General features: G+C 44.6%; 1 protein-coding gene across 2 annotated transcripts in view; it reads right to left on the reverse strand.

Annotated features, from left to right (window-relative positions):
• Nucleotides 1–15,929, reverse strand: part of LOC138795971 (monocarboxylate transporter 2-like) — a 132,680-nt gene that overhangs the window by 96,436 nt on the left and 20,315 nt on the right. The window lies entirely within an intron of this gene.

Raw genomic sequence — 15,929 nt, forward strand, 5'->3', positions numbered from 1 at the left:
GAACCAATGACACAGTGTCAGACTTCATACATTATTTCTATAATAAATTGCTTAACTAACCACATGATTGTCCAACAAGTGCTAATACCAATAAACGAGACAACATCACGGCATTGCATTCTGTATAAGCAAGACCGAAAGTGTGCAGACCCATCCGCTAGTAGCTTTAGTATTGAGGATGTTCACAGGACCATACACACCCGGGGAGAAATCACTGATATAAATGCAACTTTGTCTATGTAGATGTCATAATAATAATAATAATAATAATAATAATGCAACTACCATGTTTCCCCCCCAAAATAAGACAGGCACTATGTCTTATTTTTGGGGGAGAGATATAAGACATCCTCTCTGGACCTCCCCAGAATACTCACCCCAGGACCAAGAGTGCATCAGTTACAAGACATGGGGCTGGCAAGCAGTGGGGCGTGCGGCAGCGTGACGTGCAGAGGACGTGGGGGCCATGGACCAGGCTGCCAGCTGCGCCAACTTTCAAGGTCCACAAGCGGATTAGGTGAGTCCTGGGTGGCAGTGGCGGGTTGCAGCGGACGGCCTTACTTTCGGTGGGCATCTTACTTTGGGGGTGCCCTAGTTTAGAGTAGGGGTGTCCCTTATTTTGGGGGGATGCCGTACTCTAGGCTAGAGGGTAAAGTAGTTGGGGTGTCTTATTTTAGGAGGGTGTTTTATTTTCAGGGAAACACTATATACAGTAAAACTTGTATAGGTTTATCAGAAATAAGTTCAGTAGCTAGAAAAAGTTATTCTAAACAAAATGTACAGCACCTTATGCACACCATTCCCTGACTGTAAAATCAAGAGCATCTGCCTTGTATCCTTTCTCAGGTACTGCGAGAAAAGAAATCACTTTACTAAACAAACATATGTTTACAGGTTTCTTTTAAACCTGTTTAGTGAAAGTTTATTTCTTCAAATCCTAGCGAGATAAAAAAAAAAAGCAAATGTCAATGTGAAAGAGAGGGACAAAGAAGAAAAGGAAGAAATCCAGAGACATGTCCCATGATTCATATAATCATATGGCCAGCTGTGGCTTAAATACTTAGCATATTTACTTATTCTGTACTTTATACTTATTTATACTTAGAGATGAGCAAAGCTTGAGCACGTTTGAGGTCGTCTCAACCCAAGTGTGCTGCATTTGATTCGCCATGGCTGCAGAAGTTGGATGCAACCCTAGGGAGTCCTAGAAAGCATGCCTGTGGCTGTATCCATGTTTTCCAGGCAGACTTAGGGCTGCATCCAACTTTTTCAGCTATTTGTGATAAAGTGGTGATAGTTCGGTTTCGGACAAAGCCAAGCATGCTTGAGGTTTACTCATCTCTATTATTGTGTTTCCCTGGAAATAAGACATCCTACTAATCTACCGTATATTTTAAAGTAAGGCACCCCCCCCCCAAAAAAAAATAAGGCACTCCTACCCTAAACTGTGCACCCACGAAAGTAAGGCCGCCCACCACCGCTGCCGCCACCCACAACTCACCTAATCCCCTTGTGGAGCTTCACTGCAGGCGCCACAGGCAACTTGGTCCAAGGCCCCAAACGTCCGCTGTGTGTCCCAACGCATGGACCCGCGTCTGCACGCATCTGGCAATGATGTGAGTATTGCTGGGAAGTCCAAGGGGGATGTCTTATTTCTCTCCCTCCGGCCGGTCATACCCCAAAAATAAAACATAGTGCCTGTTTTGGAGTAAAAATTAATATAAGGCACTTTTATTTTTGGGGAAACACAATATTAATGTTTTATTATGATCCTTGCATTCCCAGCCTCTGTGTATATAGGCCAAGAAAATCGGCTCTAGAAATCACATAATTGCTGTATACTAGGTAGCTGCAGAAGCTGCTGAGTCTTAGAAAATCAGCCCCTTTGTGCATGTTATGGGGTTGTATTTGTCCTGTAACAGGTTAATAGTAAAAAGTAAAAAATAATTAATTACTGTAATATTAAATGAGCCCTATAGTCAAGATTAAAAATAACAAGAAAAATCACCCGCCCCATTCATATGTACATAGCTCAATATAAAAGCTATCTAATAGCTATTATCATTTTTATTATCATCAATATTATTATTATTTATTTATTTTTAAGACACACTTGGTTTCAGGGCGGGAAATGGTTATTTTAGATATTACTGTTTGAGCCATTTTTTCGGCTTATGCTGCATTAGGCACTTGGACTGAATACCCTCCATTAGGTTAATAATATTTTCATGTAGATCTGTGACAAATAAAGATGAGCAAATCAGTCAAAAATTTGTTTCGCGAGGTTCACAAATATTAGGTCGGATTTGCGAATATTCGCAAATCACATACAAACGAATCTCAATAAAACAGCCAAAATATAGTAACTACAAGTGCGACTATTATAGTGTAAGGTTTTGTTTAACAGCAGTTGTTGTAACAGTGGAAAAAAATTTAAAAAATTACAATTTTTAAAAAAGGTTAATCAGCCAGTCAATTATTCAATTTCCACCCTAGACAGCAGTGAATGTTGGCGGATCGGCAATGTAAAATAATTTTTTTTCTTGAATTGGCCATTGACTTCACAGCACCCACGTACTAGGATACCAATGGGTTAACTTCACCCCTAGCACCCACAGACTGGTTGAATTGGACAATGGCTTTACAGCACCCACACTAGGATACCAAGTGGTTAACTTCACCCACAGCCTGGATTCAATTGACATTGACCACTGACCACTTCTCCCACACACTGGGATAACTTGTCCCACAGCACCCACAGACACCACAATGAACTCTCTTATCCTCTCCTAGCCTCTCCTCTTCCTCAATTTCTTTCTCTGCCGTGCCCTAAATGCCTGCTGCGATCCTTCTCTCCTCTGCACAAACAGCCGACAGCCCACCTCCAGGAAGTAGCTCACACAATATACAAGGTGGGGGAGAGGTGCTGACATTATTGTGGGGCTTGCAGGTGATTGGACTATGGGTAATCCCTTGCTCCCGCCAAGTGACAGTACTGAAAGTTAACATGTGCAGCCGCCATATTTAGCGAATTTAGAAATGAATCACACTGATTACTCTTGGCAACAAAGCAAATTGACTGCACGATTCGCAGCTAATCTAGATTCGCCAGAGTCTCTTTGCTCATCTCTAGTGACAAATATGCAGCAAAAACCACAAGTTACCTATCGAACATTTACCATACATATACAGTGGTGGGATAAATCACAAATCCAGAAAGTTATGAGTGTTTTTGTCTTCAAATCTAAAAAAAAGTCTGAAGCAGTTCTGAGGCCTGTGGATTTAACCAAAAAGGGACACTTTTTTCTTTCTCCATAGCATGGCAGAAGAAATTACAGACTAAAGACTAAAAGTATTTATCATATTTTTTACTCACTTAAGTTCTGCCTCCCTAAACACTGCAGCCCTAGGCACAGGAGATCGGGGGCCTAGTGGCAAATACAGCCCTGTTGGGAGCACTGCCCCACCTCCATATAGACAATCTGGCCTGCTCCATTGATCATTATTAGACAGCGGCAGGCTAGCCAGGGGCAGCTCGGCATTGTGGTGCCCTAGTGCTCCTAATGGTCTTACTGGACATGGAGCAAACTACTATCTGTGCCGGAATGGTACCAAGGATAAAGGTAGAACACATACCTTTATCGTCGGTGTCTCTTGCACAATAGCAAGCTATCAGCAGATTAGATTAATCTAACCTGCTGATAGTTCCCCTTTAAGTATTTTTGGTAAACAGCATATGCAGGTACCAAATGTTAAACGGGGTCAGCAGGAACAATGGCATTATTCAGTGAACCGGGAGAGGTCCTGAGGAATGTGCAGTTAAATAATGCAGGTGTTATTGGCAAGGCAAGGAGACATTGGCTCCCTACCCTGCCAATAACTCTTGTGGCCGTAGGCAGCCTTGTTTCTCTGGCAACAAGAGGTCGCATTCCCCAGGTCTGCGTTGCACAAGCGACGTCACTCATGCTCTTGTTTAGCAGGGTGAGAAGACACTTGCCATAGGGAGTGCAGTGCTGCGATGCAGAAAAAAATTTTGTTTGTATTATTTACTTGGGGGGGGGGAAGTACATTTGGCACATTAATTAGTTAGAGGGGCCAACTACCACAGGGGTAACACTTCTTTGACTGCATAGACAGATCAATGGTACAATGTGGCCCTGTCCCTGACAGCTATCTGGGCAGTATGAAATGTAAACACGTGCACCTGACATTCCCTTTAAGAAACAGGTAATAACCAACAGATAAATAGAAAGGACCAATGGGTAAAATATAACTTAACAGGCAATAACATACTCTTAAGCTCAAATCTACAAACTAAACTTCTAAAACAAAATCTAGGGAAACTAAGCTAAAATAATTTTGAACATTGAATATTAATTATGAATATAAAGTAATACATTTATGGAGGTGTTAAAAATACCTGAAAATCTATTTCTGTACATCCTATGTGCAAACATCAGAAGAAGAAAAAAGTCCTTCAAAGTCATTGAGATCAGGTTACACCATATGACTGTACCTTTTATTATGCTGGAAGAAGCACAAGGGATACAGGATCTCTGCCAGAAGAGCATGTAGGGACTGGATCAGAGAGTATAGTTAACACTTTAAGTAAATATTAATAATAAACGTGAATAAGTGAATAATAAATAAAAGACTATGCTCTTATCTGCTCCATTAGGCCCTATTGACACATTCAGTAAATTTGTCAGCGATTGTGCATCTGCAATAAAGAATCATCGTATTGCCCATTCTTTTCTATTGGGCTATTTACACATTTCGTACTTAAACAGATCCGCAATCCATGCCTCAAAAAACAGGACATGTCCTAGTGTGGATTGAATTGCAGCACAGATCAGCCATTAAAAGTCTATGGAATTCGTCCGTGTAAAAAGCAGATCAAACCTAAACAAACTAGTTCAACTTCTTTTTAACCAATTCAATATTTTTGCACATACAGAAGCACTACAGATGCAATTGCACAGATAAAAAATAGCAGAGGTATTTGTGGACCGTAAAAAAAAAAATCACTGAACATGTGAATGAAGCCACATTCAGAGTCAAGAATAACATAACAGAAAAAGACCTATGAATAAACCAGGCAAATTATCTTTATTATATTCTCTATATGTATTTGTTACAGAGATTCTTTCTCTCTCTATATACCTACAGTGGTGCTAAAATTTTTGTGCATCCTTCATAATTTTCTATATTTGTGCTCAAATTTGACTAAAGCTACATAAGATTTTCAGTCCTAAAAGAAGATAAAGGCAACAAAATCAAAAAGGTCTGTCAAAAATATTAGGCTTGGTCACTAATTTCTTGAGAAAAATTATCCATTATCACAAATTTGTCTATGTCAAAAGTGAATCCCTAATCCCTAATGAGAGATTTATCTGACAGATTTTGAAAGCCAAAGCCAGGAATGGATTTAAAAATAGGAGAAATCTCAGTCTTTCCTTTATGACCTGTTCCCTGTTTATAGTCTGTTCCTGGCTTTGGCTTGAAAAATCTGCCAAATAAATCTCTGTGTAAAGGCACCCTAAGATTAGCAGATAATTTGAAGGTGAAATTAGAGTCTGGTAATTTCAATACTGCAACAAAACGCCAACGTATGCGAATAAACCCTTAAAGGACAGAAAACAGGGAAAATTTGCTTCAAGTGGCGGGTTCAGCCATTAGTATAAAGTGTCTGGGGGTCTCTTGAGACTTCACTGACAAATGATATTGGTGGAGATAGGGGTTGGATGTGATGGAAATTTACTACCTGACACCTTTGTTCTTGAAGAAATAAGCTAGCGTCAAAGAAGTCTGGGTGTGGCTTACTGGGCCTACTGATGAGGGTGCAGGCACAAGCCATGGGCCTGGGCATGTTTAAAGGGAATCTGTCAGCTCCCAGGCCCTATCTGAGGTGTTGACAGTGTGCTGTAGCTGGTAGTCCCCTAGTAAGGATGGTGCCTTTTAGTAATTTTCTGTGCAGTAGATTATCTACAATCTCATGTCTCCTACTGTAATAAAGTGTCAAAGAGGAGTTATTTGTGCCAAACTCTGGCACACCTCATCACTCCTTCCTCCTGCTGGCAGGTCTCTAGACAGGTGACTTACCCCCGGAACACAGCTCCAACACTTTTGGGATCAGAGATTCAATTATATCTGAGTGTTTCTTTTGGACATAAACTGCCCACAGAGGACTGATCTGCAATCAGATACATTGACTGACAGCTGAACAAGAAGGAGGCCAGGCAGCATTGATAATTCATGAAGAAGAGTGAGGAGTGGTGAGGCGTGCCAGAGTTAGGCACAGATACTGATCTACAACTCCTCTTTGCCTCTTCATTACTGTAGAAGACTTGAGATTGTGCATAAGCAGCTGCACGGACAAATTACCAAAAGGCACCCTGCTTACTAGGGGACTGCCAGATACAGTACACTGTCAGCACCTTAGGTAGGGCCCGAGTGCTGACAGATTCCTTTTAAATAGAGCCTGCCGCTGCTACCTGAATGCAAAGCAACTCTAGCAGGTGTTGATGTGAATGGTAGATTAACAGGGCCAGTCAGTTTGCCTTAAATTATGGTTCAGGAGGCAATAGAGGAGATCACTGATTCCCCTAGCATTTACCTTCCACTGTCTATGGGGTAATGAGTAGGGGGTGGACAAGAAAGCAACCAGTCCGACTGGTTAGCCAACTGGACCCAGCGTTTCAGAGGGGGAGGGATCTTCAGCAGCAGCTGCAATAGGTAGTGGTGTGGCTAGAGAGAGAAGTTGCCGCAAGTGTTGCCAGGGACATTATTTTGATGAAAGCGCCAAAGACAAACGATTTGTCTTTTGCAAACTGTGCCATGCGAAAATCAGCAGGGACCCACCACCATCAGGCTGACCACCACCAGCATGAGCTGACACATGTCAGCAAAGCACCCATTTGGCTGGGTTGAAGGCCGTGCTTCTCAATGAGCACCTGCAGGTTGCACCACTACCTCCCACCTTGCTACCTCGCTCAAAATTTTATGAGAGTTAAAATAGGCTGCACAATTTTTAACAGGGTCTAAGCATGCTCTCGCCCACAGTTTTTCACAGGGTCACAAGAGTTTGGACAAATCTACAGTCAGACTGGAAATTCTAGACCATTATTACCCTCCCTAGGAGTGGTCAATCAAGAATGAACACGTCAGGAGCAAGGTGTATAGTAGTCTGTATTGTCACCTAGGAACTCAAGGTAACCTTCAACTTTCTCTCATAAGCTAGTGTTAATGTTTATTAGTCTGCCATCTGGTGGACAGTGAACAACAATGGTTTGCTTGGCAGGTTTGCAAGGATAAAGCCACTGCTCTACAAAAAGAACATATTGTTTCACATCTGCAGTTTGCTAAAGACCACATGGACAACCCAGAAGGTCATTGGAACAATTTCTCTGAATAAATGAGACAAAAAATAGAACATTTTTGCTTATATGAGAAGCATTAAGGTTCGAGAAAACAAAATACTGCATTCCAACATAAAGACCCCATACCATCTGTGGAAAAACAGTAGAAGTAATATCATGGTTAGGGCCTGTTTTTCTGCGTCTGTGCCAGAACAGCTTGCCATCTTTGAACATGTATTTAGAATTATACCAGCAATTTCTAAAGGAAAATGTTAGGACATCTGTCTGTGAGCTGAATCTTAAGAGAATGTGGGTCATGCAGCAAGACAATGACCCTAAGCTCACAATTAGTTCTACAGAAGAAAGAAAAAACTTTGAAATCGCCAAGTAAAACTCACCAACATAAGAGAACGTGTTCAAGAAATGTTTAGATGCAGTTTTTGCTGTACCAGGTGGCTATACCAGATACCACAAGCAAAGGTTCATATATTCTAACAGTTAAAAAAAAAATATATATATATATATATATATATATATATATGTTTTTGTTTACATCTGAAATGTATAAATTTCCCACTTATCTCTTTAGGTACAAGGTATAGTTGTGGACTCGATCCTTTCTAATTTAGCTCCTTACTTTGGTCTGATAGAACCTGCACATACTTGCATTTGTAAAAGAAATAGTGTAGATCAGCTCACCATTTAACAGTTTGGTCGCTGGCACTAGGTTACTGCAGCTAAGCTCCCATTCACTCAATGGGAGCTGCTCTGCAGTAACCCAGTGTCACAGCTACAGACAATTTACAGAGCTGATGCTTCTGTTACCACTGCTGTGCCAATCATTTAATCGGTAAGGTTGCCAAGTGTTGGCACCTAGTCGATCTGCTATTGACCACTTATTCTGTGGATGAAGCATCAATAATTTTTGCCCTGAAATCCATTTTAATTATGAAACTGATTCTAACTAGCAACCACCATTCATTCTAATGTAAGAACTTAAGATCTGACATCCTCTTGTCACATTGCAGTGAGTATCGAAGCAGAAAGAAGCCCTTCAGGGACATCTCAAATGTTGCACATGTGCACAGCAAAGCCTACAAAGCCTGGTCATGTCAGAAGGATGCAGCAGACACATGATATACACAAATACTAGCTGCTTATTTGTGATATGACATTCACACCGGCAATGAGGACTAGACCTAATCAGCAGCATAACAAAGGTTAACTGACCATAGTGAAAAAAACATCGGCTTACTGCATTCATACAGCTGTAATGAAACCTCATTTTTATGGCTCTAAGACCCAAGGTTTAAGTAAACTGAGGTTAGATCACCATTAAATCCTTTGGTGACTCAAATGTGGTTCATTTGACCCATAAAAGTATGTTCATACCAGGGACGTTGCTAGGGTCCTAAAACATCTGGGGCATGGGCCCTCGAGTGCCGTCGTAAGCGGTTAGCAAAGGAGCCCAGTGCAGAAGCTTGTAACCCCAATGACAGCTCTATTAGCCCAGCTCTATTGCCGCCACTCATAATAACTGTGACTAAGCAGACACAGGCAGCCACCCGCCCTGGGCTCCTGTCAGGGTCACTGTCATTGATAGTGGTGCACACCACAGCCCACGCAGCTCCTTCACAGCTCCCCCTGTGTACACAGCCTCTGGGAGGTCTACCCTAGCTCCTATCCTCTAGGCCAGTGTTTCCCAACCTTTTCTACCTCAGGGAACTCCTACCAGATAACTTTCTACAAAATGCAAAAACCTCATTCAGTGACTCACACGTGACGTCTTCTTTGGTCTAAGATGTCCTCTTTTCCTCCATCCAGCCCAGGCCACCATGATGATTTCTTCCAGCTGCAATTCATCTCTTCAGAGTCAGAACCTGCCAGACAAACATCTTAGGCTCCGCACTTTTACAACAATTTCCTTCCCTTTTCCCATTTATAGGCTCCGATACAGTAGTAATTCCACTGTATCGTGTCAGTGAGTAGGTAGGTATGTGTGTGCCCCCCCCCTCTATGTAGGATCCCCTGCTGTGTTACCCCATATTGTAAAATGTCCCCTACTGTGCCCCCTTATAAAGTAATAATGCCCCAAGCTGTGCACCCCCATAGTAATAATGCCCCTTATATAGTAATAATTTGCCTGCTGTACCCACCATAGTAATAAAGTTCCCCTCCTGTCTGCAATTAACCTGACTGTCATCCCCACACACACTACCCCATCTGACCCCCCCACACACACACACTACCCCATCTGACCCCTCCACACACAGAAACTACCCCACCTGCCCCCATCCCCCCACAGACACTACCCCACCTGACCCCTCCACACACAGACACTACCCCACCTGCCCCCATCCCCCCACAGACACTACCCCACCTGACCCCCACACATACACACTATGCCATTTGACTACACACAAACTATTCCACATGACCCCCCTCCGCAGACACACACACTACCCCATCTGATCCTCCTACACACACTATCTAATGCTTTAAGATAACACCAGAAGGCCAAGTGCGTCCATTCGCCTTCTCCCCACCTGCCTCACACATGCCTCCCCATCTGCGTCTCCCCTGCCTCTCATCTGCCTCCCCACCTGCCTCTCATCTGCCTCCCCACCTGCCTCTCATTTTCCTCCCCATCGCCTCTCATCTGCCTCCCCACCTGCCTCTCCCCTGCCTCTCATCGGCCTCCCCACCTTCCTCTCATCTGCCTCCCCACCTGCCTCTCATCTGCCTCCCCACCTGCCTCTCATCTGCCTCCCCACCTGCCTCTCATCTGCCTCCTCACCTGCCTCTCATCTGCCTTCCAACAGCCTCTCAACTGCCTCCCCACCTGCCTCTCCCCTGCCTCTCATCTGCCTCCCCACCTGCCTCTCATCTGCCTCCCCACCTGCCTCTCATCTGCCTCCCCACCTGCCTCTCATCTGCCTCCCCATCGCCTCTCATCTGCCTCCCCACCTGCCTCCCCATCTGCCTCTTCCCTGCCTCTTATCTGCCTCCCCACCTGCCTCTCATCTTCCTCCCCATCGCCTCTCATCTGCCTCCCCACCTGCCTCCCCCATGCCTCTCCATCTGCGTCTCCCCTGCCTCTCATCTGCCTCCCCACCTGCCTCTCATCTGCCTCCCCACCTGCCTCTCATCTGCCTCCCCATCGCCTCTCATCTGTCTCCCCACCTGCCTCTCATCTGCCTCCCCACCTTCCTCTCATCTGCCTCCCCACCTGCCTCTCATCTGCCTTCCAACAGCCTCTCAACTGCCTCCCCACCTGCCTCTCCCCTGCCTCTCATCTGCCTCCCCACCTGCCTCTCATCTGCCTCCCCACCTGCCTCTCATCTGCCTCCCCAACTGCCTCTCCCGTCTCTCATCTGCCTCCCCACCTGCCTCTTAATTGCCTCCCCGCCTGCCTCTCATCTTCCTCCCTACCTGCCTCTCCCCTGCCTCTCATCAGCCTCCCCACCTGCCTCTCATCTGCCTCCCCACCTGCCTCTCCCCTGCCTCTCATCTGCCTCCCCACCTGCCTCTCATCTGCCTCCCCACCTGCCTCTCATCTGCCTCCCCACCTGCCTCTCATCTGCCTCTCCACCTGCCTCTCATCTGCCTCCCCACCTGCCTCTCAATTGCCTCCCCACCTGCCTCTCATCTGCCTCCCCACCTGCCTCTCATCTGCCTACCCCCTGCCTCCTCGACTGCCTCTCACCTGCCTCCTACCCGGCCTCCTCGCCTGCCTCCCCCCGGCCTCCTCGACTGCCTCATCACCTGCCTCTCCCCGGCCTCGTCGACTGCCTCGTCACCTGCCTTCCCCCAGCCTCCTCACCTCCACCTCTGAGATGGACACCACAACGGAGGTCTCAGGTACTGCCTGCCTGACGTAACACCCGGACGCGCTCCTCGAATCCAATCATCGCTGAGTGGGAGTGTGGGGCCGCCGCGGCCGGCAGTGGTGTATGCATCCAATCAGCGCTGAGCGGGAGCATGGGACCGGCGCGGCCGGCTGTGGTGCACGCATCCAATCAGCACATGCGCCATGGTCGGCCACAGCGGCCCCACGCTCCCGGCCTGTGCTGATTGGATTCGCAGAGCGCGTCCGGGTACTATAGTGGGTGAGGCAGGCGGGCAGCAGCGGCGATCTGCGAGCCAGATGCGGCCATCAAAAGGGCCACATCTGGCTCGCAAACCCGGGGCAACAAAGATCCAGGACTGCAGGCATTTTATTCGGGGCGTGAGCCCCGCATAAAACAGACTAGCGACGCCACTGGTTCATACGCTGTATAAAAAGCTTTCATTATCATTAATTCTGGCCGTAGGTAGCGTTAAAAGAGTTGTTCACCAAAAACAATATTTCTTTCAAATCAGCTGGTGTCAGAAAGTGCAAGAGATTTGTAATTTACTTCTATTAAAAATCTTAACTCTCCCAATACTTATCAGCTGCTGTATGTCCTACAGGAAGTGGTGTATTCTCTCCATACTGACACAGTGCTCTCTGCTGCCACCTCTGTCCATGTCAACAACTGTCCAGGGCAGTAACAAATCCCCATAGAAAACCTCTCCTGCTCTCCAGACTAGAAAGAATACAACTTCCTCCACAACATACAGCTGCTCATAAGTACTGGAAAAGATTTTTTTTAATAGAAGAAAATTACAAATCTCTGGCACCAGCTTGTGAACTATCCCTTTAAACAACAGCCATTCACACGGAACGGCCATTGTTTATACGTTGTGTAAACATAGCCTAAAGGTGCAGGGGAGTCCAAGCTTTGTACTGTAATATAGATAGAAAAACGCAGTCACATTACAGCTGTCTGAATGTGGATGTATGTGAAGGTAAGAGAATTGAATAGAGGGGAGTCTGCATAAACAGCTCTGTTATTCAATCATTGTAGCAGAATTTGAATTAAACTGAGCTATAGGGTAAGGGTGATATAGTGTGATAGAGTGATATAACTTACAGTCAACATGACTAAAGATCAAAGCAAAAGCTTCATATCTCTTGCTTCTTTTCTGCTACACGGTGATACATATATTTATGGCATACTGCAGAACAGAAATGTCAGATGTGTGTCAAGCTTCACTGTAAATAATGTCTTTTGCTGCAAGAATCTATCCAAAGTAAAACTTTCTTAAAAAATTTAAACATAAAATAATAAATTATGACTAAGACAGCATAGGGATGAATCATTTTTGCACAAACATGCTAATTGGAAAATCTTTCTTTCAAGTGTGGCCTAGTGGAGTTATGTGTGTAATGGTTAAATAATGAATATTTAGTAGCATCAATATATTTCTCATCATCAAAGATGTGCAGTGTGAACTTGGCCATCATCAGCCCAACTGATTATTATATGTAACAGATCAAAAAAGACATCAGGTACCAGCATGAATTGTTTAATAATATCAATCACAATGTTAACCTGACAACTCATTTATTTCAAATGGGCTCTAGTAGTATCTTTATAACCTTTGTCCATTTGGCTACTTCAGTAAAAAATGGCTTTTATTATGCAGGTGTTTGCCCTCTAGCACAGCTCTGTCACCGGAACTTACCGGAACTTATAAAACGTATATAATTCTATTATAAAGTGCAGTTAACTCCTGATGTTTACAAAAGCTATTGTCCCTCTAGGAGATAACTAGCACCTTCTTATTTGGACAACATCAAGACATCAAGTGCATTTTTATAGAGTTCTGCAGTATTGATTATGGCCCTATTACACAGGTCAAATCTGGCAGTTATAGTCCAATGTTATAGGGTCTGCTAATCACTTAATTCTGACATGTCAAAAATTAATCAGCTCTCAGACGCACATCTTTCTCCACACAGTAGATGTGTGGCCACCGGGTGATTAAAGCAATGAGCACCATGAACAATCTAGCTGTGTAATAGACTCTGTAAGCAAACTCTAGGAGATTGGGGCTGATTTATAGCACAGCTTAGGCTAATACAGCCGTTAGAGTTCTTTTAATTTTACGAGATGTCATAGGACTATGGAGCACAACTTCCGTCAGCCGTAAACATTAATACAATATCCTCATGGCTAAATTGACAGCCCTTCTAGGATAAGGCTAAAAGACAGTGGCTCCAGTGACAAATTATAAAGTTAATCTAGAAGCTATGTTATTTTCTTATTTGGAGGTGTTTTCTAATGTATGAAAAATAGTAGATTAACACTTGTCACCTACCTATAGGAATACAATGAAGTGGAGTTCATATGGCATACAGGTGGATTAAGCACACTGCAACTTTATAAAACTGTGTAAGAGTGGTTATGGGATGTGGACAGCAGCATGCATGCTTGACTTGTAGAGGAGATAAACCGATATTTGCTCTATTCAGGCACTCAGCTATTCAGCCATTTCCTCTCATATTCGCACACTGCACCTTCCTGCATCCAGCACAGTATATCATTAAGTGCGGCAGCCACAGGAGAGTGTTGTGTGTGCCAGGTCCTGTAAGCCAGAGGGGTGTACGTCTTCTCTTTCTCCTGCGGGCTGTGTGCTGTGTGCATTGACGTCATTTCATTGTGTACTGGCTGTGGGAGAAGACCTGCACTGCTCCGGCACAGACTACAGGAGGAGGCAGAGGGCCTGACCAGCACTAAAGAAGAGGGAATGTGAGTGGGATGTTTATTCTTTTTATTTGGTACAGACTACCAGAGGTATCACTGGTGGGTAACTAGACTACTGGGGCATCACTGTGGTTAACTAGACTACCAGAGCATCACTGGGGGATAACTAGACTACAAGGGGCATCACTGGGGGTTAACTAGACTCCCAGGGGCATCACTGGGGGTTAAATAGACTCCCAGGGGCCTCACTGGGGGTTAACTAGACTACCAAGGGCATCACTGGGGGTCATCTAAAACAACATGGACATCATGGTGGTTTAACTACAACACCAGGAGCATAATTGGGGATTATATACAATACTACAGCATTGTGGGGAGGGGTTATCTACAACACTGGGGGTTAACTAGACTCCCAGGGGCATCACTGGGGGTTAACTAGACTACCAAGGGCATCACTCGGGGTATATCCAAGGCCAGGGGCATCACTGGGGATTATCTAAAACAACATGGGCATCATGGGGGTTTAACTACAAAACCAGAGGCATCATTCAGGGTTAACTACAACACTAGGGGCATCATTAGGGGTTAACTACAATACTACAATGCACTGTTCTGGCACAGACTACAGGATGAGGCAGAGGACCTGGCCAGCATTAGAGAAGAGGACATTTGAGTGGGATGTTTTTTTTTTTTTTTTATTTGACACAGACTACCAGAGGTATCACTGGTGGGTAACCAGGGCCGGATTGGGACTGAAAATCGGCCCTGGCATTTCAGAGCACACAGGCCCACTCACAGTGCAGTGATAAGTTATGAGACAATGTTATAAGTGCAGCATGGCTACATGTTGTATCATCACGGCCATGACTGGAATTACAGATAATAACACAGTAAATGGAGGCAGAAGCTTCTGTGTCTGTACTGTGTAGCGGTGCTGCAGTTACAGGTAGTCACCACTACACAGTGTACAGAGACAGACTGCTTCCAGTCCCGGTCACCATGCTGAGTTTAACACCACCACCGCATACTGACCAATACCACTACATACTAATACCACCGCATACTGACTAATACCACCAGATACTGAGTAATAGCACCGCATACTGATTAATACCACCGCATACTTACTAATACCACCAAATATTAATACCACCAAATATTAACTAATACCACCACATACTGGCTAATACCACAGTATACTGACTAATGTCACCACAAACTGACCAGTCAGTATCTGGTGGTGTTAGTCAGTATGCGGTGGTATTAGTCAGTATGTGGTGACATTAGTCAGTATGTGGTGGTATTAGTCACTATGTGGTGGTATTAGTCAGTGTGTGGTGGTGTTAGTGTGTGGTGACATTAGTCAGTATGTGGTGGTATTAATGTCACCACATACTGACTAATGTCACTGCATACTGACTAATACCACCACATACTGACTAATACCACCAAATACTGACTAATACCACCACATACTGACTAACCCCACCGCTGCTTCTGAATAGCATCCACTGTGCACAGATCACCTCATACAGTCATATAGAGGTGGACGCAGCTCTACACAGGTTCTGTACTCCATATACATTACAGTGCAGTTACATCAGGTGACTCGCAGGGGACATCTTCTTTGATCAGAGTTCTTCCCTTTTCATTTTCTTCTCCATCTGCCCTGGGCTATTAGAACTTCTCAGAGCCATGAATCCACAGAATCTGCCAGATAGACATATTAGGCTCCTCACTTCTCACCATCCTCATCTCTCTACAAACTGCACATCTGTATTGTCCCCTTTACATCTTTGTTTAGTGGGTAGACTGACTCTTTGTGATCCCCTTATAGTATATGGCTCTCCTCTCTGTAGCCCCTCCTTATAGATGGCCCCCTTATGTTGCCCCCCCCTTATAGATGGCCCCTTAGTGTCGCACCCCTTTATAGATGCCCCCCATGTTGTCCCCTTATAAATGCCCCCTATGTTGCCCCCCCTTATAGATGACCCCTCCT

The sequence above is a fragment of the Dendropsophus ebraccatus genome, chromosome 1 (genome assembly GCF_027789765.1).
Source record: "Dendropsophus ebraccatus isolate aDenEbr1 chromosome 1, aDenEbr1.pat, whole genome shotgun sequence".
NCBI lineage: Eukaryota > Metazoa > Chordata > Amphibia > Anura > Hylidae > Dendropsophus > Dendropsophus ebraccatus.